Source organism: Hemicordylus capensis, chromosome 1 (assembly GCF_027244095.1).
Source record: "Hemicordylus capensis ecotype Gifberg chromosome 1, rHemCap1.1.pri, whole genome shotgun sequence".
NCBI lineage: Eukaryota > Metazoa > Chordata > Lepidosauria > Squamata > Cordylidae > Hemicordylus > Hemicordylus capensis.
In genome coordinates, this window is record NC_069657.1 from 183,224,590 (window position 1) to 183,244,544 (window position 19,955).

The window sequence follows — 19,955 nt, forward strand, 5'->3', positions numbered from 1 at the left end:
GGACAGCTAATGTTGTGATGAGGGTTCCCAGTGTACTGGTGGTGCAATGCACTGTGGGATACCATTTTAGATCCTTAGCAGACCTAGCTCCCTATTTCTACAATGGAAACACAGATGCCTCAGTCGTCTGGGTGCAGGGTTTGCAGAGCCAAATGGACTGTATGCTTCATTTACAGAAATAGCCATATTTCAGTGCCTTTGCCCAGAAATACAGAATATGGCCAGAATATGGAAATAGCCAGAATATGGCTATTTACAGAAACAGCTGTATTTCAGATACCCTATCTCAACTGGCAAGCCCGGGCAACAGTAACTCATGCCCTCATCATCTCTCATCTGGATTACTGTAACACGCTCTACCTGGGGAAGACAACCCAGAAGCTTCAGTTGGTCCAGAATGTGGTGGCCCCCCTGCTTATGGGCTCTAGGAGATATGAGAGTGTGACACCTCTCTTGTGATCGCTGCATTGGTTACCTATTTGCTCCCGGGTCCAATTCAAAGTGCTGGTTCTCACCTTTAAAACCCTTCAGGGCTTAGCACCTGTTTACCTTCAGGACTGCCTCTCCTGGCCAGTTCTGTCCCATCCTGTGAGATCTTCTCAGGTTGCCCTTTTTTGGTCCCTGGTCTCAGAGAGGTCCGTAGTAGTAGGGCCCCTGGAAGGGTCTTCTCTGTTGCCACCACTTCACTTTGGAATTCTCTCCCCCCCCCCCCCGCCGCTGATTCGGTCTGCCTCGTCCCTTTCAGCCTTTAAGATCTTACTAAAGGTGTTTCTTTTCTGCCAGGCATTAGCCCTTTAACCCCCCCCCCCCACTTTTAAAAATTAAATCTCTGATGCTCTTCTTGTCTGTACACCGCCCTGAGTCTGTGGATTGGGCGGTATATTAAATCTCTTAATAATTAAATAGATAAATATTCCATACACCAGAAAAACATTCCCATAATGGCACAATCTCTGAGACATCGGTGCATGTATGTGTGCATTTGAGCACACACAAAATATGCAGATGTATGTCTTTGGGCTATTCATTTTTGACCGATGTGCTCCAAAATAGTTTTACTTATATTAGTGGAAGGATTGGAGTAAATGGTTAGGACTGTTTCCTTTTTTGAAGCAGTAAGCAAGCACTTCAGGATCAAATCCTAGGTTTCAGAAGAGCCTGTAGAAGACATTTGAAGATGGCTCTAATCACAAACTTCTCATTTATTCATATGGGTGCCTAGGATCTTCCCCTTGTCTTAGGAGTAATGTGTTTATAATTATAATACCTCACAGCTAATCACTGCTGTTAGGAATTGATGGTGTACTGTAGGTGTTAATGAAGCTGCCTATATGAAGGAGCTAGGAATGGTTAGCATGTAATCTATTTGTCTGATATTACTTCACTTCCTTAATTCAAGGAATCCACATAATGAGAGTTAGAGAGTCACTCATGCAAATCTGCTTTGCTCCCTATTATATTCCAGTTCCCAGGGGCAAGTAATAAAGCTGTCACAGATAGCATTTCAAGTTAGTTTTGTAGCTCTAATAAGGCTAATGTAATATCTCTAAATCAACGTATCCTTTGTTATCTAGATTTTCTATTTGCCATCTTCTTCTTATAGAGATTGCATTTTTGTACTAAAGAAGGAGAGATTTTTGTGCCCATTACAATAAAAACTGGCCTTGTCCGCCCACGCCACACACAGCCCATCAAGAATGACAGATGGACATTAGCAGTAGTGTACTGGAGGGATGAGGTACAAATATTTTGAATGAATGAATGAATGAATGAATGAAGGGGATGGAATGGGAGCTCAGTGGAAGAACACATACTCTTCATGGCTAATTTAGTATTAAACTGGAACGGCAGGGAGGAATTGGGATAGGTGTAATTTAATGATTTAACAAAGACAAAGAATATTTATATACTGCTTTTCAGCAAAGGTGCTCAAAATGGTTTATAGAGAAATTAATTAATGAATTAATGGTTCGCTGCCCCCAACAGGATCACAATCTAAAAGGAAATGCCAAGCAGACACCAGCAACAACCATTGGTGGGATACTGTGTGGGAGTTGGATAGGGATAGTTGCTTCCCGCCTGCAAAATATAAGGTGCCTCTTTGCTCAGTTAGCAGGGGTGTCATATATTTTGACTATATATAGATATACACACTGTATAACACTATTGAGAACAAGTATTGAATAGTGTATAACACTATTGAGAACAGCGCTACTGCAGTTATTCCCATTAGTCACAAACTGTTTGTTTTTGCACAACTGCTCATTCACAGCATCAGGGCACAGAGCATTTCAGCACTGGAACACTGCACATCATATTGGCCAATATTTCTTGGATGGAATTTCCATGTATGTCTTGTATTACTATGCCATTATCTTGCAGAGCAGAGGCAACAACAAGCTTTTAAAGTCTAGGGAAATAGGAATGACTATCAGCAGTATCCATACTTTTAATTTACCCTAAGAGGACACAATCTGTATGTATATGGGCATGTCCTGAATTAGGATCATCCTTTAGTTTCTATGGGTTATGTTTTGTTTTCTTGCTCTAGTTTCCAGCGTCTTCTTTTTTTTTGGCAAGGTTTCCAAAGAGGAGCCCTGTTTCCAAAATATGTTTGATCACCTCATGCAAACTCCATGGGTAGGAATCAAGATTAGGCATGGTAGCCTGAGTTTATTGTGTCTTGGGTCAGCTGATTTCAGAGGATACTGCCAGAGCAAAACAAAGCAAAACAAAGCACATTCTTCTGCATTATCATGGCAGTTGGGAGTGTCCTGGAAAAAGAATTATTCCCCGGGAGCTGTATTGAAACCTGATGGATTTTCTGTGACGCAGCAATGCTCGTAATAAGAGACAAGTCAAAGCATCTCATGCTGCAGAAAGCATATGCCTGTCATTAGCAGCTACATGAGCCCCAATAAAAAGTCCTGCAGTTATAAGGGAGGTTGAGGCTTTTCTTTTTATGACACACAGGCTGCTTAAAAGAGCACAAGGCATATGCGAAGTTCTAATAGTGCATAAAATACCATCATATACGGTGTTATATAATTTCAGTTTCTCTCTTTCTATAAAATCAATTGTCCTAGAAGCTGCATTGCATGCTGACAAATGGAAGCACTTTGTCACAAGCAATTATGCTATGCTACATTAAACTGCCATATAATCTATGACATTATAGGAGTCTGAGTGTGTTCAAAATTTCTCAGCCAGGAGAGGTATTCTCAGCTCCATACAGTATTTGCTAAAATGGGAATTGTACAAAAGTTCCTTGAAGTAAGTGTTGGGAAACACTTTCCCAAGTTTGGGGAAAGATACACATATAACAATTGAACCAGGTTACCTACACATATAAAAATGGACCGCCTCACATAATTGCTCTGCTGAAGCCAGGCCTCCCATGGAATTCATGGAGCTATCACTTACGATTCTGGACTACAACGGATGTAGGTGAATTGTAGAAAGAAGCCAAGGAACCATTAGCTAGTCCAGAAAAGGAGATTCAAATAGATTAAGAGTCTGGTACTGGGGGGGGGGGCAGTGAGAGAAGTAGTTTAATGTTCTTTCCGGCCCAATGGTGGCTAACAGCACCCCACTGGAGGTCACCCCCCTGGAGCAACCCAAGCATGTGGCCATCTCTCTGCAGAAAGCTGCCCACATGGTGGTAGTGCAGTTCCGGTTGCGCCTGGAGTGAGGAGGGGTGGTGTTGGCAGTCACCACCAGGCCAGTAAGACCATTAAACTACTTCTCTCGCCACCCTCCCTGGCCAACCTTTAGAGGATTGCTCCACCACTTTGCTTGTGAGGGGGGATCCTCACTGGATTCCCTTTTACAAGTATAGTCTGGTCTGGTCAGCTTCCTTACACACATTCTAAGCCTCTTTGCTCTCTATTATGCTCTAGGTACTGGATTATTTATTTATTTATTTGTTTGTTTTACATTTTATGTCCCGCTCTTCCTCCAAGGAGCCCAGAGCGGTGTACTATATACTTAGGTTTCTCCTCACAACAACCCTGTGAAGTAGGTTAGGCTGAGAGAGAAGTGACTAGCCCAGAGTCACCCAGCTAGTTTCATGGCTGAATGGGGATTTGAACTCAGGTCTCCCTGGTCCTATCCTTCAAGATTTTCTATCCTTCAAGATAGAAACTCTAATTTAAGTTTGCAACTAGGTGAAATTAGAGTTTCAGACAATTAAAACACTATCTTCTGTATTGAGATACCTCAGCTTAAGTTTGTTTTCCTGAGTAAATATTTATTTTTTACCTAACCACTCTTTATTTGTCCTTGGGTTGTTCAAAGCACTTGCCATTTCCCTAATGGTTACTTATGACAGTTTGAAATAATACAGAGAGAAACAGGCAGTGGGATAGAAAAATGACCTGCATAGGAATGGTGGGCATAGATTTATATTGACTAACTGAGAGGAACCACAATCCATCTAGTTCCCAACCAGTGATACATGTACGGCCAGTGGTACTTTGAAGAATGCCAGGTGGTGCTCAGATATATTCTAGATGGAGCTCCCTGCTCCTGTCCACTGTCCCCACATCTGCTCTAGAGTCCTTTGCTGCCCTCACATCTCCTCCTGAGTCCTCCTGACATCACTCAGCCAATTGCAAGGGCTGTCAGTAGCATGCGCACAGCCAGCTTGCTATCAGTTGCTTGGCAGTGGGTGGGCAGAGCGGCCTGAAGTGTGCCGCATGTGTGTTTGCCACCTCTTTTCTTCAAGGCTCCTTACTCTTCTTTGTCCCTGTGTCATGCTTGTTTTATAACTACTTCCCTCATACACACAAGGAACTCTTATGTAGATTTAAAGAAAGGTTTTTTCCAGCAACAACTCCATTTCCTCCTTCTCCTTTCCCTCCCTTTTCCTTTCTGGCTCCTCCCACACACTCTACAGGATCCCCCCTGGAGCAAATGTCCAAACAAACAAACTGCAAATGAATCCTGGATAGAATACAACAATCCACTGTCAATCTCCTTCCTCCTTGTCTGCTCTACTGCATGTGAATGTGCCACTCCTTGACTCTACAAGGCTTCAAGGCTTGACTCGCTCCTTGACTCTTCAAGGCTTTCTCAATCCTGCGTCATCCTCTCTGCTCCCTCCTCTTCCAACTTTCTCCTTGTCTCCTTCCACTTTTGTTGAAAAGCAGTTTGTAAATATTCATAAAATTAGTAATCTTTGGTTGTATGTGGATGGAGGATAATCTTGGTTGGGGGTGCCTTTAGTAACTCCCTTGTTATGGAGCAGATAATTATATTGATTGTGGCTGTGTTCTATTCTTTGGGTGGAAAGGGGGAGTGGCTGACACTCTAATTGTAACATTCATGAGTGTGTGTGCGTGCGCATGTGCGCATGCAAGGTCTGCAGCAAAAGTGCTACACTTGTTTAGAAAGGTTGGGAACCCATTCTAATAAAAGGGCAATGGTGGAGAGTACCAAGTTAGCCTTCTTCTTTTCTTGTGGGCATTAAAGTGTCATCCTAAAAAGCCACTGAGAGATCTAAAAGGACCAAGAGAGCGACACTACCCTCATCAAAGTCCCAAAGAAGGTCATCTACCAGAGCAACCAGTGCTGTCTCTGTGCTATGCTGAGGCCTGAAACCCAACTGATAAGAATTAAGATAGCTAGTTTCTTCCATGACCCTCTCGAGCTGGGCACATACAACCCTCTCTAACACCTTCAATAAAAAAAGGAGGTTGGAGATTGGTCTATAGTTGTCAAGGACCTCAGGGTCCAGGGAGGGTTTCTTCAAGTGAGGGAGAACTATCACCTCTTTAAGGGCTGCTGGCATGAAAACCTCACATAATGAGGAGTTAACCAACTCCGTAACCAAGAATTAACATTCCCACCAGCTGTTCTAATCAGCCAAGAAGGGCAAAGATCCAAGCAACATGTTGCCGCACCAATACCCGAAAGAATTGTGTCCATATCCTCAACCAACTCAAAGGTGTCCCATGTAATGTCACAAGGCAGAATCTCCTCTATCTGATCAGATCCTATAGAAGTAGAGTCTCACTCTAGCCAAAGGTGGGTGACTTTATCAGCAAAGAATCGAGCAAATTGAAAACAGTGGCCAGATTGAACATCTATCGGATCCAGTCTCCTAAGACCAACAACCCCTATTCACCCCCGATCATTCAATGATTAAGATCATTTGGAGGGACTGTAGGGCTGAATTGCTGAGAGCCTGAAGAGAAGATGCCCTACACTAGAAGTGTACTGAAAAGATAATGTGAGCATTCAAGAATTCTCTCTACACAGCCAATTATTTGAGAAGAGAAGAGACAAAAGCTGTCAGATTTATACACACTGAACACCAACAGAATATCTCACCCTCCGTGAAGCTTGTTTGACTGCATTGCACCTAAATCACTGTAGGCAATTTCAATATGGCAATCGTGTGCTGGACAGCAATTTTTGCTCATGGGGAACAAGCTCACTGGAATCAATGAGTCACTCACAAAAATCAATCAAACAGCTGTGGTGAGGAGTGTGTGCAAACCCCAAATATGTCACTTTTGCACAGACCAGAATTCCTTGCTGTTATGAGTCACTTCATATAAATCACAGAATTAAGTGGCAGAACTTTTCCTGGAGTGCTCCCAGGCAGTGATTTTATTTTGATTAAACCACAGAAGTGCAAGTGTGCATTCACATATCGTCCAGCTTTAAGTCCAAGTCCATGCGAGCTATCATGGAGCACTCCATACATGATTTGCGGTTTTCATTGCTCATTGGAGCTTTGCCAAATTTATGTCCGGGATTTTAAAAAATCCACTTTTTGCATTGTATTTTAAGGCAAATTCAAAATATCCCTAACTCACAGTAGTTCACCCTGTAATCTTGAGAGAAAGCACCTTGTAACCTTGGAGAAGGCACTGCCAGTCTGTGTAGACAATACTAAGCTAGATGCACCAATGGTCTGACTTGGTATAAGGCAGCTACTTATGTTCCTATGTTCCACTTCAGTATAGCATTCCTGCATTGCCAAAAGAAGGGAGAGGAAGAGTCAGCAGGAGTCTGAGGACTGGGAGTAAAGGCAGGTTGAAGAGACTTGTTTGTTTGTTCATCATTTGAGAATTTGTATTCTGCCTTACCATTCAGAGAACACTAAAATCTACTTACCATCAGAAGAACAGTACAATTGAAGAATAATATCAATAATGAACCACCATAACAAAACAGCATCATAGTTGTTCCCAGTCATAGATGTTATTGGCTTGTGCTCTAGAAAGGTTCCACAGTGCACTCCAGCTTGTGCACTCTAGCTTGTGCTCTTGAAAGGTTCCACAGTGATCATAGGGGAAATAGTTCTTCCCATGAATGTTCTGCTTAGCAAACTGGGCCAGAGAGCAACAGATGTTTTTGTTGCTGGAGGTGGAGCACATTGCCTTGTTGGCAGTTTGATAGTCCTAAATGACCTGGGGCCAGGGCACTAATAATAATAATACTAATAATACTGGGAACAGCATATATTCTGTGAGGAAATCTATAACAATTAACAATAAAATTCAGCCATCCCAGGTTCTTGGGAAGGACTCGATGTCTGGATAAAACAAACCAGTCAATAACACCTGTCTGACTGTGTAAACAAGAGAAAATAATAATAATTGGACAGGTTAGCATTAGAAGAGGCATTTTCCAAGGGGACTCACTATCCCCTCTGACAAACATCTCAAACATCTGCCACACAATACACCAGATATAACTGTAGTCGAGAAGAAAGAAAGAAAAGTTAAAATAATCGACATAGCAATACTAGGGGATAGCAGAATAGAAGAAAAAGAAATAGAAAAAATCACCAAATACAACAAAGATTTACAAATTGAAATTGAAAGGCTGTGGCAGAAAAAGACCAAAATAATCCCAGTGGTAATTGGCGCCCTGGGTGCAGTTCCAAAGGACCTTGAAGAGCACCTCAACACCATAGGGGCCACAGAAATCACCATCAGCCAATTACAAAAAGCCACTTTACTGGGAACAGCCTACATTCTGCGACGATATGTATAACAACAGCAACAACATTGACAATAAAATTCAGCCATCCCAGGTCCTTGGAAAGGACTAGATGTCTGGATAAAACAAACCAGTCAATAACACCTGCCTGACTGTGTAAAATAATAATAATAATAATAATAATAATAATAATAATAATAATAATAATAATAATATCAAGGAAAATTAGAGAAGTCCTGGAAATAATAAAGTAGCAAATAACAGCAGTGTCAAAGAAGATTAGCAGATATGAAGCCAGAATTACACAACACAGGCAGAATCTCCAATTCCAGTCGAATCAGAGACGTTTCTACAAAAGTATAGAAGGAGAAACTGCAAGAAACGTAGAAACACCAAATAAAGAAGAAACAGTGCAATTCTGGGGGAAATTATGGGACAATCCAATAGATTATAATAAAAAAGCAGGCTGGATGAAAGAGGTCAAAAAATGTAACCAAATTAAAAATTGGACTGTGCAAGGCAATGATGAACTGCATGGCTTTTGGCTTAAACACCTAAAAAGCCTTCATAAACAACTATCAAAACAGTTCAATCACATTTTGCAAGGAGGTGATATTGAACAATGGCTAACAACTGGGAAAACTCATCTCATCATGAAAGACCCAGCAAAAGGTGCAGTTCCAAGTAATTATAGACCGATAACCTGCCTGCCAACGATGATGATGATGATGATGATGATGATGATGATGATGATAATAATAATTTGATTTCTATACCGTCCTTCCAAAAATGGCTCAGGGCGGTTTACAAAGAGAAACAAAAAATAAGATGGCTCCCTGTCCCCAAAGGGCTCACATTCTAAAAAGAAACATAAGACACACACCAGCAACAGTCACTGGAAGTACTGTGCTGGGGGTGGATAGGGCCAGTTACTCTCCCCCTGCTAAATAAAGAGAATCACCACGGTAAAAGGTGCCTCTTTGCCCAGTTAGCAGGGGTTGAACCATGTTCAAATTATTAACTGGAATAATAGCAGATGAAGTGATGCAACACTTATTATCTAACAAACAGCTTCCAGTTGAACAGAAAGGAAATTGCCCGAACACCAGAGGCACAGAAGACCAGCTGCTGATTGACAAAATGATTTTAGAAAACTGCAAGAGAAGAAAAGCAAATCTAGGTGTTGCATGGATTGACTACAAGAAAGCCTTCGATTCATTTCCTCACACATGGATACTAAAATGTTTAGAAACAACTGGTGTCAGCAAAAACATTCATATATTTATATAAAAAAGCAATGAGCATGTGGAGTACACAGTTAACAATCAATGGCGAGACACTTGGACAGGTTAGCATTAGAAGAGGCATTTGCCAAGGGAAGTCACTATCCCCTCTGTTGTTTGTAATTGCCATGACCCCACTTTCACAGATACTAAACAAAACAGGCCTCGGATACCAAACTTCTAAAACATCGAGTAAAATAAACCATCTGCTGTACATGGATGATTTGAAGTTGTATGGAAAGTCCCAGTCAGAAATTGAATCACTGCTAAACACTGTCCGTATATTCAGTAGTGATATAGCAATGGAGTTTGGACTAGACAAGTGTGCTGCGTTAATAATGAACAGAGGAAAAATAAGAAAAAACAGAAGGAATAGAACTGCCCAATGGAAGCAACATCAAGAACCTGGAAGAGGTTGATAACATTGCATACACTGAAGTTAAAAGAAAAATTGGAAGTCAGGAGAGTTAAAAAAAAAATCCTCAAGTCCAAACTCAATGGCAGGAACATCATACAAGCCATAAACACCTGAGCTATACCTGTTATCAGATACACTGCAGGAATAATAGACTGGACCCAGGCAGAGCTAGAGACGCTAGAGCGTAAGACCAGGAAAATCATGACCATCAATCATGCTCTGCACCCCCACAGTGATGTCGATAGGCTATACCTCCCTCGCAGCTCAGGTGGAAGAGGAATGCTGCAAGTCCATCAAACAGTAGAAGAGGAGAAAAGAGGCCTTGAAGAATATATCAAGGACAGTGAAGAAGATGAACTTAAAATGGTCAATAATGAGAAACTATTCAACACCAATGAAACAAAGCAGGCCTACAAGAAAGAACAAGTCAAGAACCGAGCAGGAAAATGGAAAATTAAGCAACTGCATGGTCAATATTTGCACAATATAAGTGGAAAAGCAGACATCACCAAGACCTGGCAATGGCTTAAGAATGGTTGCTTGAAGAAAGAAACAGAGGGTTTAATACTGGCTGCACAAGAACAGGCACTAAGAACAAATGCAATAAGAGCAAAAGTCGAAAAATCCACAACAAAAAGCAAGTGCCGCCTTTGTAAAGAAGCAGATGAAACAGTGGACCACCTAATCAGCTGTTGTAAAAAGATCACACAGACTGACTACAAACAAAAGCATGACAAGGTAGCAGGGATGATAGACTGGAACATCTGCAAAAAATACAAGCTACCTGTAGCCAAAAATTGGTGGGACCATAAAATTGAAAAAGTTGAAGAAAATGAAGATGTAAAAATATTATGGGACTTCCGACTACAAACAGACAAACATCTGCCACACAATACACCAGATATAACTGTAGTCGAGAAGAAAGAAAAACAAGTGAAAATAATCGACATAGCAATACCAGGGGATAGCAGAATAGAAGAAAAAGAAATAGAAAAAATCACCAAATACAAAGATCTACAAATTGAAATTGAAAGGCTGTGGCAGGAAAAGACCAAAATAATCCCAGTGGTAATTGGTACCCTGGGTGCAGTACCAAAAGACCTTGAAGAGCACCTCAACACCATAGGGGCCACAGAAATCACCATCAGCCAATTACAAAAAGCAACTTTACTGGGAACAACCTATATTCTGCGACGATATATATAACAATAGCAACAACATTGACAATAAAATTCAGCCATCCCAGGTCCTTGGGAAGAACTCAATGTCTGGATAAAACAAACCAGTCAATAACACCTGTCTGACTGTGTAAACAAGAAATAATAAATAATTCAATTTCTATACCGCCCTTCCAAAAATGGCTCAGGGCAGTTTACACAGAGAAATAATAAATAAATAAGATGGCTCCCTGTCCGCAAAGGGCTCACATTCTAAAAAGAAACACAAGATAGACACCACGAACAGTCACTGGAGGTATTGTTCTGGGGGTCGATAGGGCTAGTTACTCTCCCCCTGCTAAATAATGAGAATCACCATGGTAAAAGGTACCTCTTTGCCCAGTTAGCAGGGGTTAACTGCTAACTGCTAGGGATGTGCACGGAACCACTTATGTGAACACAGAGGTGTATCTAGGGAAAATAGCGCCTAGGGCAAGCACCGAAATTGCGCCCCTGTCCAAACTTCTGACACCCATCTTTCAGATAACGTTACCATAATATCTGCTCAAAAATACAAGTCAAGCTCGTTAATCTTTTCATATTTCAAAAACTATTTAACAGTGATCGTAGCCAGACCAAAAAAATGCTGGAAAACTACAAATTTCATTATGCTGGGGCTTATGAAATACCCAAATCCTATCTGGAGGTGTACATGGAAAGCTAAACAGAAGTGCCTGTCTAATTTTCTACTATGCATTGTAGCATCACTATTACATGAGTTTTAAAAATAAATGGAGAATTTATCTTTTCCTAGACACTCTGAAAATAATTAAAGGATATGCAGAGTAAACTGTGTCACCGCTTGAAATATATTCTAGTATTTCAGAAAGACAGTTAAAATGAGAGAAAGAGAGCAAGAAACTCCCAGTGACCTTAATACTAAGGATTTCACACTGATTCAAAGACAAACTCACCATTAATAGCCATATTATTAAGACATCACATTTAGCTCACTTATCACAAGAAGCAAAGTAGGAGCAAATGAATACAATCGTAGCTTATAAGCTTCAGCTCGGTATTCACAAGCTCTAGTTCTTGGTACATAGTGCCAAACTGAATATGTGTACACTGACTTATATTATATTAAATTTTAAAAAAATGTTTTACCTGTAGCCTCTTCAGGGGGCTTCCTAAAGGCTGGGGGGGGTTGTCTTCAAAGGTCCCCCCCCCCAGCTGGCCTCTAGGGCCTCACAGGGACCATTTGAGCATGTGCTGTAGCCATTTTCTAAAATAGTTTTTTAAATGGCTGCTGAAAACAAAATGGCCTCTGTGCATGCTCAAATGGCCTCTGCGAGGCCTAGGGCCTCACAGAGGCCATTTAAGCATGTGCAGTGGCCATTTTGTTTTTTGCGGCGATTTTTAAATTTTTTTAATTTTTCAAAATTGCACCCCCCTTCAAGTGGCATCCGGGGCACTTGCCCTGCCTGCCCTACCCCAGATATGCCCCTGCATGAACACCCGGGAAGGTTGTGGTGGGGTTTTCTTTAAGGGGCAGGGGAGGTGCTGCATACCTGCCAACCCCAGCCCCCCCACTTCCCCCCCTGAACTCTTTCAAAAAGCAGGTGCACTCTTTCAAAAAGCGTGCCTCCCAGCAGGCCCGGTCAGTGTTGCGACGCAAATGGCCAATGCACATGTTGCTATTTGCATTGTGATGCCGACTGAGGCTGCAGGGGGGCATGCTGCAGCCCTGCATGCCCTCTTTTTTGTGAGAGTGCCAGTGGGGGGAAAGTGGTGGGGTAGGATCTGGCTGGTAGGCAGCGCCTCCCCTGCCCCTTAAAGAACACCCCCCCAAAGCAGCTTGAAGGCCTGTTGATGGAACTGGTTTGGCGCTCCTAGAATCCCTATATCCCTACAGGGCACCTTAGAAAATATTTCCTCTCCGATGAACCTGCCCAAGAACTTCAGTTCAGTTCCAGGGCAGAGCCCACCCTTTCTCTCTACTATCCTGCTGTCAAATGTGTGGTGGGTATGAGAGAAGAAAGCTGGTGACATAGCTGGACAAGGAGAGGGTGTCAAATGCCCCTGGGCCTCCAGCAAGTAGGGGCCTCCAGGGCACCCCCAGGTCAACCCCTTCCCCCTCACACTCAACTGGAAAGCGACGAGCTTGCTGGCTAAGAGAGACAGACTCACAGCCTCTTAGCCTCTCCCAATTGGCCAGCGCCTTTCCCCCCTGACTGGCTGTGTGCTTTCTCTCCCTCGCTCTGCATGAAGGAAAGGAAAGAGACACCAAGTCAGCAAACAAAGGGCCAGCTGACTGGGAAAGGGTAAAGAGTTGCATGTCTGTGCCCCAGTGTTGGCTATGCCCTCTGTGTTATCAAGCCTCAGACACCAACACAAGGGTGTGGCTGGTGCAGGTTTTCAGTGCTTGGCGGGGAGGCGGGCAGGGGATGCCATGAACTCAACAGCCGCTGCCAACCTCTCTATGCCCCTGGAGAAGGCCCTTTAAGCAGTGGTGCCTAGGATGCGGATTGCATCCCAAGAGATATATGACTCACCAGGCCTGCTGCTTTTAGACAAGCACTGAAGCCAGTTTTACTCTGGCTTGCCTTAAACAAAAATCTAACCTTTTGTAAATTGATTTGCCTCTGCTGATGTGCTTTATTAGAGTAGCCTTTTAGCTTTTGGTGTTGCTGTTTTAAATGTATTTGTTATTGGTTATTATTTTAATTGTTTCAAATCAGCTGGAGGATATTGTAATATAGAAAGGTGGGTTGTACATTATTTAAGCAAACAAATAACTAGCAAGCCACAGAAGTTCTATTGCAGTGGAGCTTTCAAGCAAATCCAATATCCTCTGGCTCTAACTACGGAAGCAATTTCTGTTCTTTTGCATTATCTGTGAAACTGTAATTTTTTTCCAGTGTCTGCTGTTGGCCTGGAAAGTGCAACCAGGCATTACTGCAACAGCTGTTCCTCACACCTGCTTGTAGTCAGTAACAATGGAAAAAAGAAAGAAAAGTATTTATTTCAAACTGATCATGCCCCACCTCTATAAATTACTCTTTTCTTATTCTTATTAAGCACTACACACATAACAATTTGTCTTAAATGCTTGCAGTATCTTTCATTCTTCACTACTGGGCTTCTAAAAATGCTGTTTGTACACTCTGGTAACTTCACTTTGTCAAAATTCAATATGTGCATTAAATTTCAAGGGGCTTATTGTCATTGCTGAATGTGCTTAGAAACAATGACTGACTCCTGGTTTTCCTTTGTAGGAGTTTCTTTCATCTCTTCTTAATCATGTGCTTGAGTTTTTGGTTTCTTTTCAGACAAAGGAGGGAGGTGTGGGTGCCAAGGACATGTAGGCTGAACTACCCTTTGAGCCAATCAGGATGGATTCAGTAAGGATTTCTTGTCTTGCTAAGGAGGAAGAGTTTCAAGAAACTCCCTTGAAGAAATGAATGAAATATGAAAAGGGAGATTTTTGGAGAAGTAAATGTGGCTTCTTTCTTCTTCTCAGAGGCACCAGGATCTACAGTGTGCCATTGTTAAGAGGAGTCATGACTACTTCTTCAAACATTTTCACACTATGGCAACCCTTTGGTTGGACCACTTGCCAGTCTCAGTTACGTATGTACCCAGTGGGGCAAATAAAACTGATTCCTTATCATAAATACATGAGGTCACCGGCATAATCACTATTATGAAAATATATATTATGAAAATATAAAACCTCTCAAACCCCTATTACAGAAAGATCTTCAAGACCCCTATTCATATTGTCTGATAGGATGAAGAAGCTAACTCAAAGTAGTCCTATTGAAATTCAAAGGACGTTTGGCTAACATCCTTTTAATTTCAATGGAACTAATTTTCCTTATGTCCACCATTATGTTAAATACTCATACAAACTATGTACAGTGTACGTAGATTTAGATCTGTATGCAAGGACAGTTATTTACATATTAGGTTGAATGCAGATACAGCAGTACACTTCTGATCTGTATTCTGCATGCTTTGTATGTGCTTTGCATGCAGAAGAGGGTCCCTGGTGCAACCCCTGCCATCTCTATGTAGGGCTGGGAAAGACTCCTGTCTGAAACCCTGGAGATCTGCTACCACTCAGTGTGGACAATACTGAACTACTAATGGTCTGACTCGGTATGGTAGCTTCGTATACATCCATTTGTTTGTGGACCACCCCTGCACTCCATTCTCTTCAAAAGCTTGACTGGGTGTTTCATTTTGAAGTGCAATTAGGAAACCATAGCTATGTACCTAGCTACAGTCAGGGAAACATAACTTAGTAGTATCTGAAAAGAAACTAATCATGAACTGTTGTTTCTTGACATTCCTATATGCAATAAAACCTTAATTTTTATAAAAATGAACTTATTTCAGATGTATGCTATTCGCAACAGCATGCAAAAAGCAGATAGCATGTTTAATTTACATTTCAATTTACATTGCTTCCATTTACATGGCATAGAAGACATAGGTAGAAGGAGGCGTCACTGCCACCTACAGAGATTGGCCCGCTTCATACATAACAGGAAACCGGAGGTCTCTTCACCTCCAGTTCCCAAACCTGAACTTACAAACCTGGGGAATTATAGTTAAATTAAAAAATGGACCTGAAGTTTTGTAGGGGAAGAATGGCAGTTCTGACCCCAAACACAGAGCAAAACCAGTTTGGTGAGAAAGCAGCAAAGCAAGAGGTCTTGAGATAGTTCTTTAGTACTGAAGAACTACAAGCATTTATTTAAAGAAAAGGTTACAAACAAATTTGAAATAGCCTGTTGCTTAATTTGAGCTGTAGCTCATGGCTGAAGAGAAAGACCAAAACAAACAGCCAGCTCTGCAGAGACAAAATTGAGACTAACACTGGAAGAACAAAGAGAGGAGGAGTCCGGCACTTTTATCCATGACCCTAACCGCCCCCAGTGGTCACTATGACACATTGCAGTTGAGAGCTGATGCTGCCAGGGTCCTAGCTCCAACAGGTTTCCCTCCCCAAACTGCATTTGTCACCTTGTTTGTCTGTGCCAGTGTTACATACAAACACCAGCATGCAGTTTCACTACTCTGAAACCGGAGTTAAGGGGGGAAGTCTCCCTCACTCTGGTTCCTATTGGCTCTCCTCCTCCTCCTTTTTTTTTGTTTAAAATTTTTATTGATTTTAACAATATCTTAACATTCACATCACATTAAACGAATATTGACTTCCCGCTCACACCTCCTCGTGAATCACCAACTATAGAATTAACCCTTGCTATAATAATAATTCAAAACATATATCTTAAACCTTACAAACTCGATTTTGATCTACCCAACCTGCTAATATTACAAAATTTCAAACCCTGTTGTAAAATCAATATTAGGAAAATAGTTCTTTAAGTATAATAAGAATGGTTTCCAATCTTCTTTAAAGCATTCCAAATTTTTGTCTCTTATCAGTACTGTAAGTTTTGCCATCTCCGCATATTCCAAAATTTTTATCAGCCAATCTTCTTCTGAGGGCAATTCATGACTCTTCCATTTCTGCGCATATATTATTCTGGCCGCCGTGGTAGCATACATAAAGAATGTTAAGTTGGTTGTAGAAAACACTCCTTGTGTTATTCCCAGCAGGAAGGATTCTGGCTTCTTAGGAAATGTCATTTAAAATTTTTTCTTTAACTCATTATATATCATGTCCCAAAAGGCCTTAGCCTTCCTACAAGACCACCACATATGAAAAAAAAGTTCCTTCAGAGTGTCCACATTTCCAACATTTGTTTGAAACATTTTTATACATTAATGCCAGTTTTTTAGGTGTCAAATACCACCTATACATCATTTTATAATATTTTTCTTTTAAAACATAACATGCAGTGAACTTTAAATCAGTTTTCCATAATTTTTCCCAGGTTGCCATTTCTATATTATACCCTACATCTTGAGCCCATTTTACCATAGTTGTTTTAACCACTTCATCTCTTGTCTCCTCCAAAAGCAAGAGCTTATACATTTTAGAAACTAATTTTTCATCATTTTCACACAGCTCCTTCTCAAATCTCGACAGCTGATCCTCAAATCCAACTTTAAGATCCTTCTTATACACTTCATTTAACTGATGGTACTGAAACCAATTACTAACCAAATTTTGTACTTCAATTAAACTTTTAAACTTACAGTCCTTTTCTTGAAAACATAACAAATCCCTATAGGTACCCCATTGCGATTGCATATTTACCTCTTTATGTACTAGAGCTTCAATCGGGGATAACCATAACGGAGTTTTAGGTTCCAATCATTTTTTATATTTTACCCAAACTCTCATTAAACTCCTTCTTATATAGTGGTTAAGAAAATCTTTATGTACTTTACTTTTGTCATACCACAAATAGGAGTGCCATCCGAACCTTCTGTCAAATCCCTCCAGATCAAATATTCTAGAATTTCTTAATGTTATCCATTCTTTTAACCACGTCAAACCGACAGCATCAAAATACAACCTTAAGTCTGGTAGGGTAAGACCACCTCTTTCTTTTGCATCTGTTAAAACCTATTGGCTCTCCTTCAGGAAAGAAGGAAGCCCACACAGCCATCTCCCCTGCCACTCTGCAGTCTCTGGAAGAAGTGCTGACTGCAGAGAGACTGTTCTCCTGAATTTACAAACATGGACAGGTGAACAGGGGAGGGGGGCATGTTTCATGTTGTGTCTGAACTGGACTAATATGGGCAGCTTCTGAGATCATAAAAGGCTTACTGGACCATTCCTGTAACTGGTACTGTAAACAATCACCTGGTGCTCTAAACAATCACCTAAAGTGACATTGGGCAAAGCTTTGATCATATTTTAGCCTTCTTCAAAACAAAACTTACATATCTGAGGTTGAAAGTTTTAAGTTATCAATCAATCAATTCATTTATTTCGGTCATAGACCAGTTCAAAGTCCTAAGTTAGATTTTCGAATTAGAATTAGAAATATCTTCTGTAAAATAGTTTTGAGGAAAGGATTATCAGCTTTGGATTTTTTTTTAAATACTACATGGACTAGGGGGTAGAACCAGGGTAGAACCCTGAAGATAATAAGTGAAGACGAAGCTGAACCTGGTGATGGGTCAGGAGTAGAACCTGTCACTGGCAAAGCTGGTGAGCCTGGTGATGTGATCAAAAAATAAATAAAAAACACGCCTCTTTGAGTTGTATCCTAAGAACTTCTTCTACAAGTGTTTATGCAAGGACGAGGGGTGATTTTCATGCAAGGGGTGGTTGGGGGACCTTCAGGAGCAGACTTCTGGGGTGGGGCAAAGAAAGCTGCAGATGGACAGGCGGATTGGCAAAGGTTGCCCCTCTCCCTTGCACAAAAAGAATGTCTTCCATTGACAGAATAAATTATTTGGAAACAGCCCAAAGAATGTTTATTCTTGATCTCATCATTGGATTATCTAGGCTTTGCCTAGACTAGTTTCTCTAGGCTTTGCCTAGCCTAGGTTTGCTCTAGACAAGGTTCTACCCTAGCTCAGCGCATACCAGGTTCAGCACTGCATCTCCTCCCTTGCACAAATGGGGGAAAAAGTCACCCCTCCCAATCATCCCTCCCAAAATAACCCCTCCCAAGAATCAGTGAATGGCAGGACTTCCCTTCACTGAAGCAGTTTTTAGGAGACATCTTTATGTTGACCAGCTCTGAAAAGTACTGGCTTTTCAGATCCCAATATTCATTCATTCATTCATTCATTCATTCATTCATTCAACATATTTTCATACAGCCCAAAATGCAAGGTCTCTGGGCAGTTTACAAGAGTATTTAAAAAACCAATAAAAAAATTAAAAACATTTCAACAATTAAAATTTAAAAGTTAAAACTGTTAAAACACAGTTAAAACACAATTAAAACAGTATCTAATTAAAGCCTGAGTGAACAAATGCATCTTGACTGCCCTTTTAAAAGTTGTAAGAGATAGGGAGGCTTTTATTTCAGCAGGAAGTGTGTTCCAAAGCCTCGGGGCAGCAATGGAGAAGGCCTGTCCCTGAGTAGCTGGTAATACTGGTTACCTGCCAGAATGCAATTTTAGTGGTTGGACCAAAATATTGGACAGACAGTACTCCTATAACAACTCCTCTGCAATTAATACCTGTCATATCTGTGTATCTGTTATGTTTGTTCCATCACACAGAAATGACAAAAGTCCAGAAGGCAGTAAACAGAATGTTTCCAGCTAGACTAAAGCTAATGTGCAGCACTCCCAGCATAACAAAATCATGCTTTGCCAGCAGACACATTATTGTTTTTCTCTTTGAGAATTCAGCCAATTAACTATAATTTGAACAGGACCCTTGAAATGTAACACTTGGCTGAAAAGAAAATGTGGTTCACCTGTGAGATTTAGAACCCTCTGAAGTCATCTATCCATTTAAAATGTAGCCTCTCCATTGTTGTGATAATCCAATTAGGGATGTGGACAAGCAGCTCAGGGCAACTGGTGGTGGGCTGGGGAGCAGTTCCCTTCAAAAGCAGGTAAGGAGCTCCTTACCTGCGTCCCTACCCTGCTGGTTCCAGCAGAGGCACCCACTCTCGAAAATGCTGCAGGCGGCTGTGGAACTGTTCCCTGCAGCCTCTGTGTGACGTCAGCAGGCACATGGCTGGCACACATGTGCACTGACCATATGTGTGCCAACACCATGTGGATGCTGCAGGGAGCAGCCCCATAGGTGCACGGAGTGTTTTCAAAAGTGGGTGCCACTGGAACAGCGGTGTGGTGGGGACGAGCAGGTAAGGAAGGCCTTACCTGCTTTTAATGGGAACTGCTCCCCACCCTGCTGAGCCAGTTGAAATGCCAGCACCCCAGAGGAGGTGCTGAAGCAGCCAGTGCACATCCCTAAATCCAATAAATATTGACAACCATTTCACCAAACTTGGGTGGGTACCATTTTGTTTATTTCCATTAAGAATTTGCGTTAGGATCAAGCCACAGCTGCAAGTACAAGAGGTTACACTCATGCAATGTTGTGGTGTTCTCTATTGCTAACTGTTACGAGCAGCTTTTTATGAGGACCTTTGGGGGAACTGAACTGTAGTAAATATGTTTGCAATCAGAAAAGATAAAGAAGGTGGCAGAAGAACAGATAACTGTCCATGGTGGGTTGTC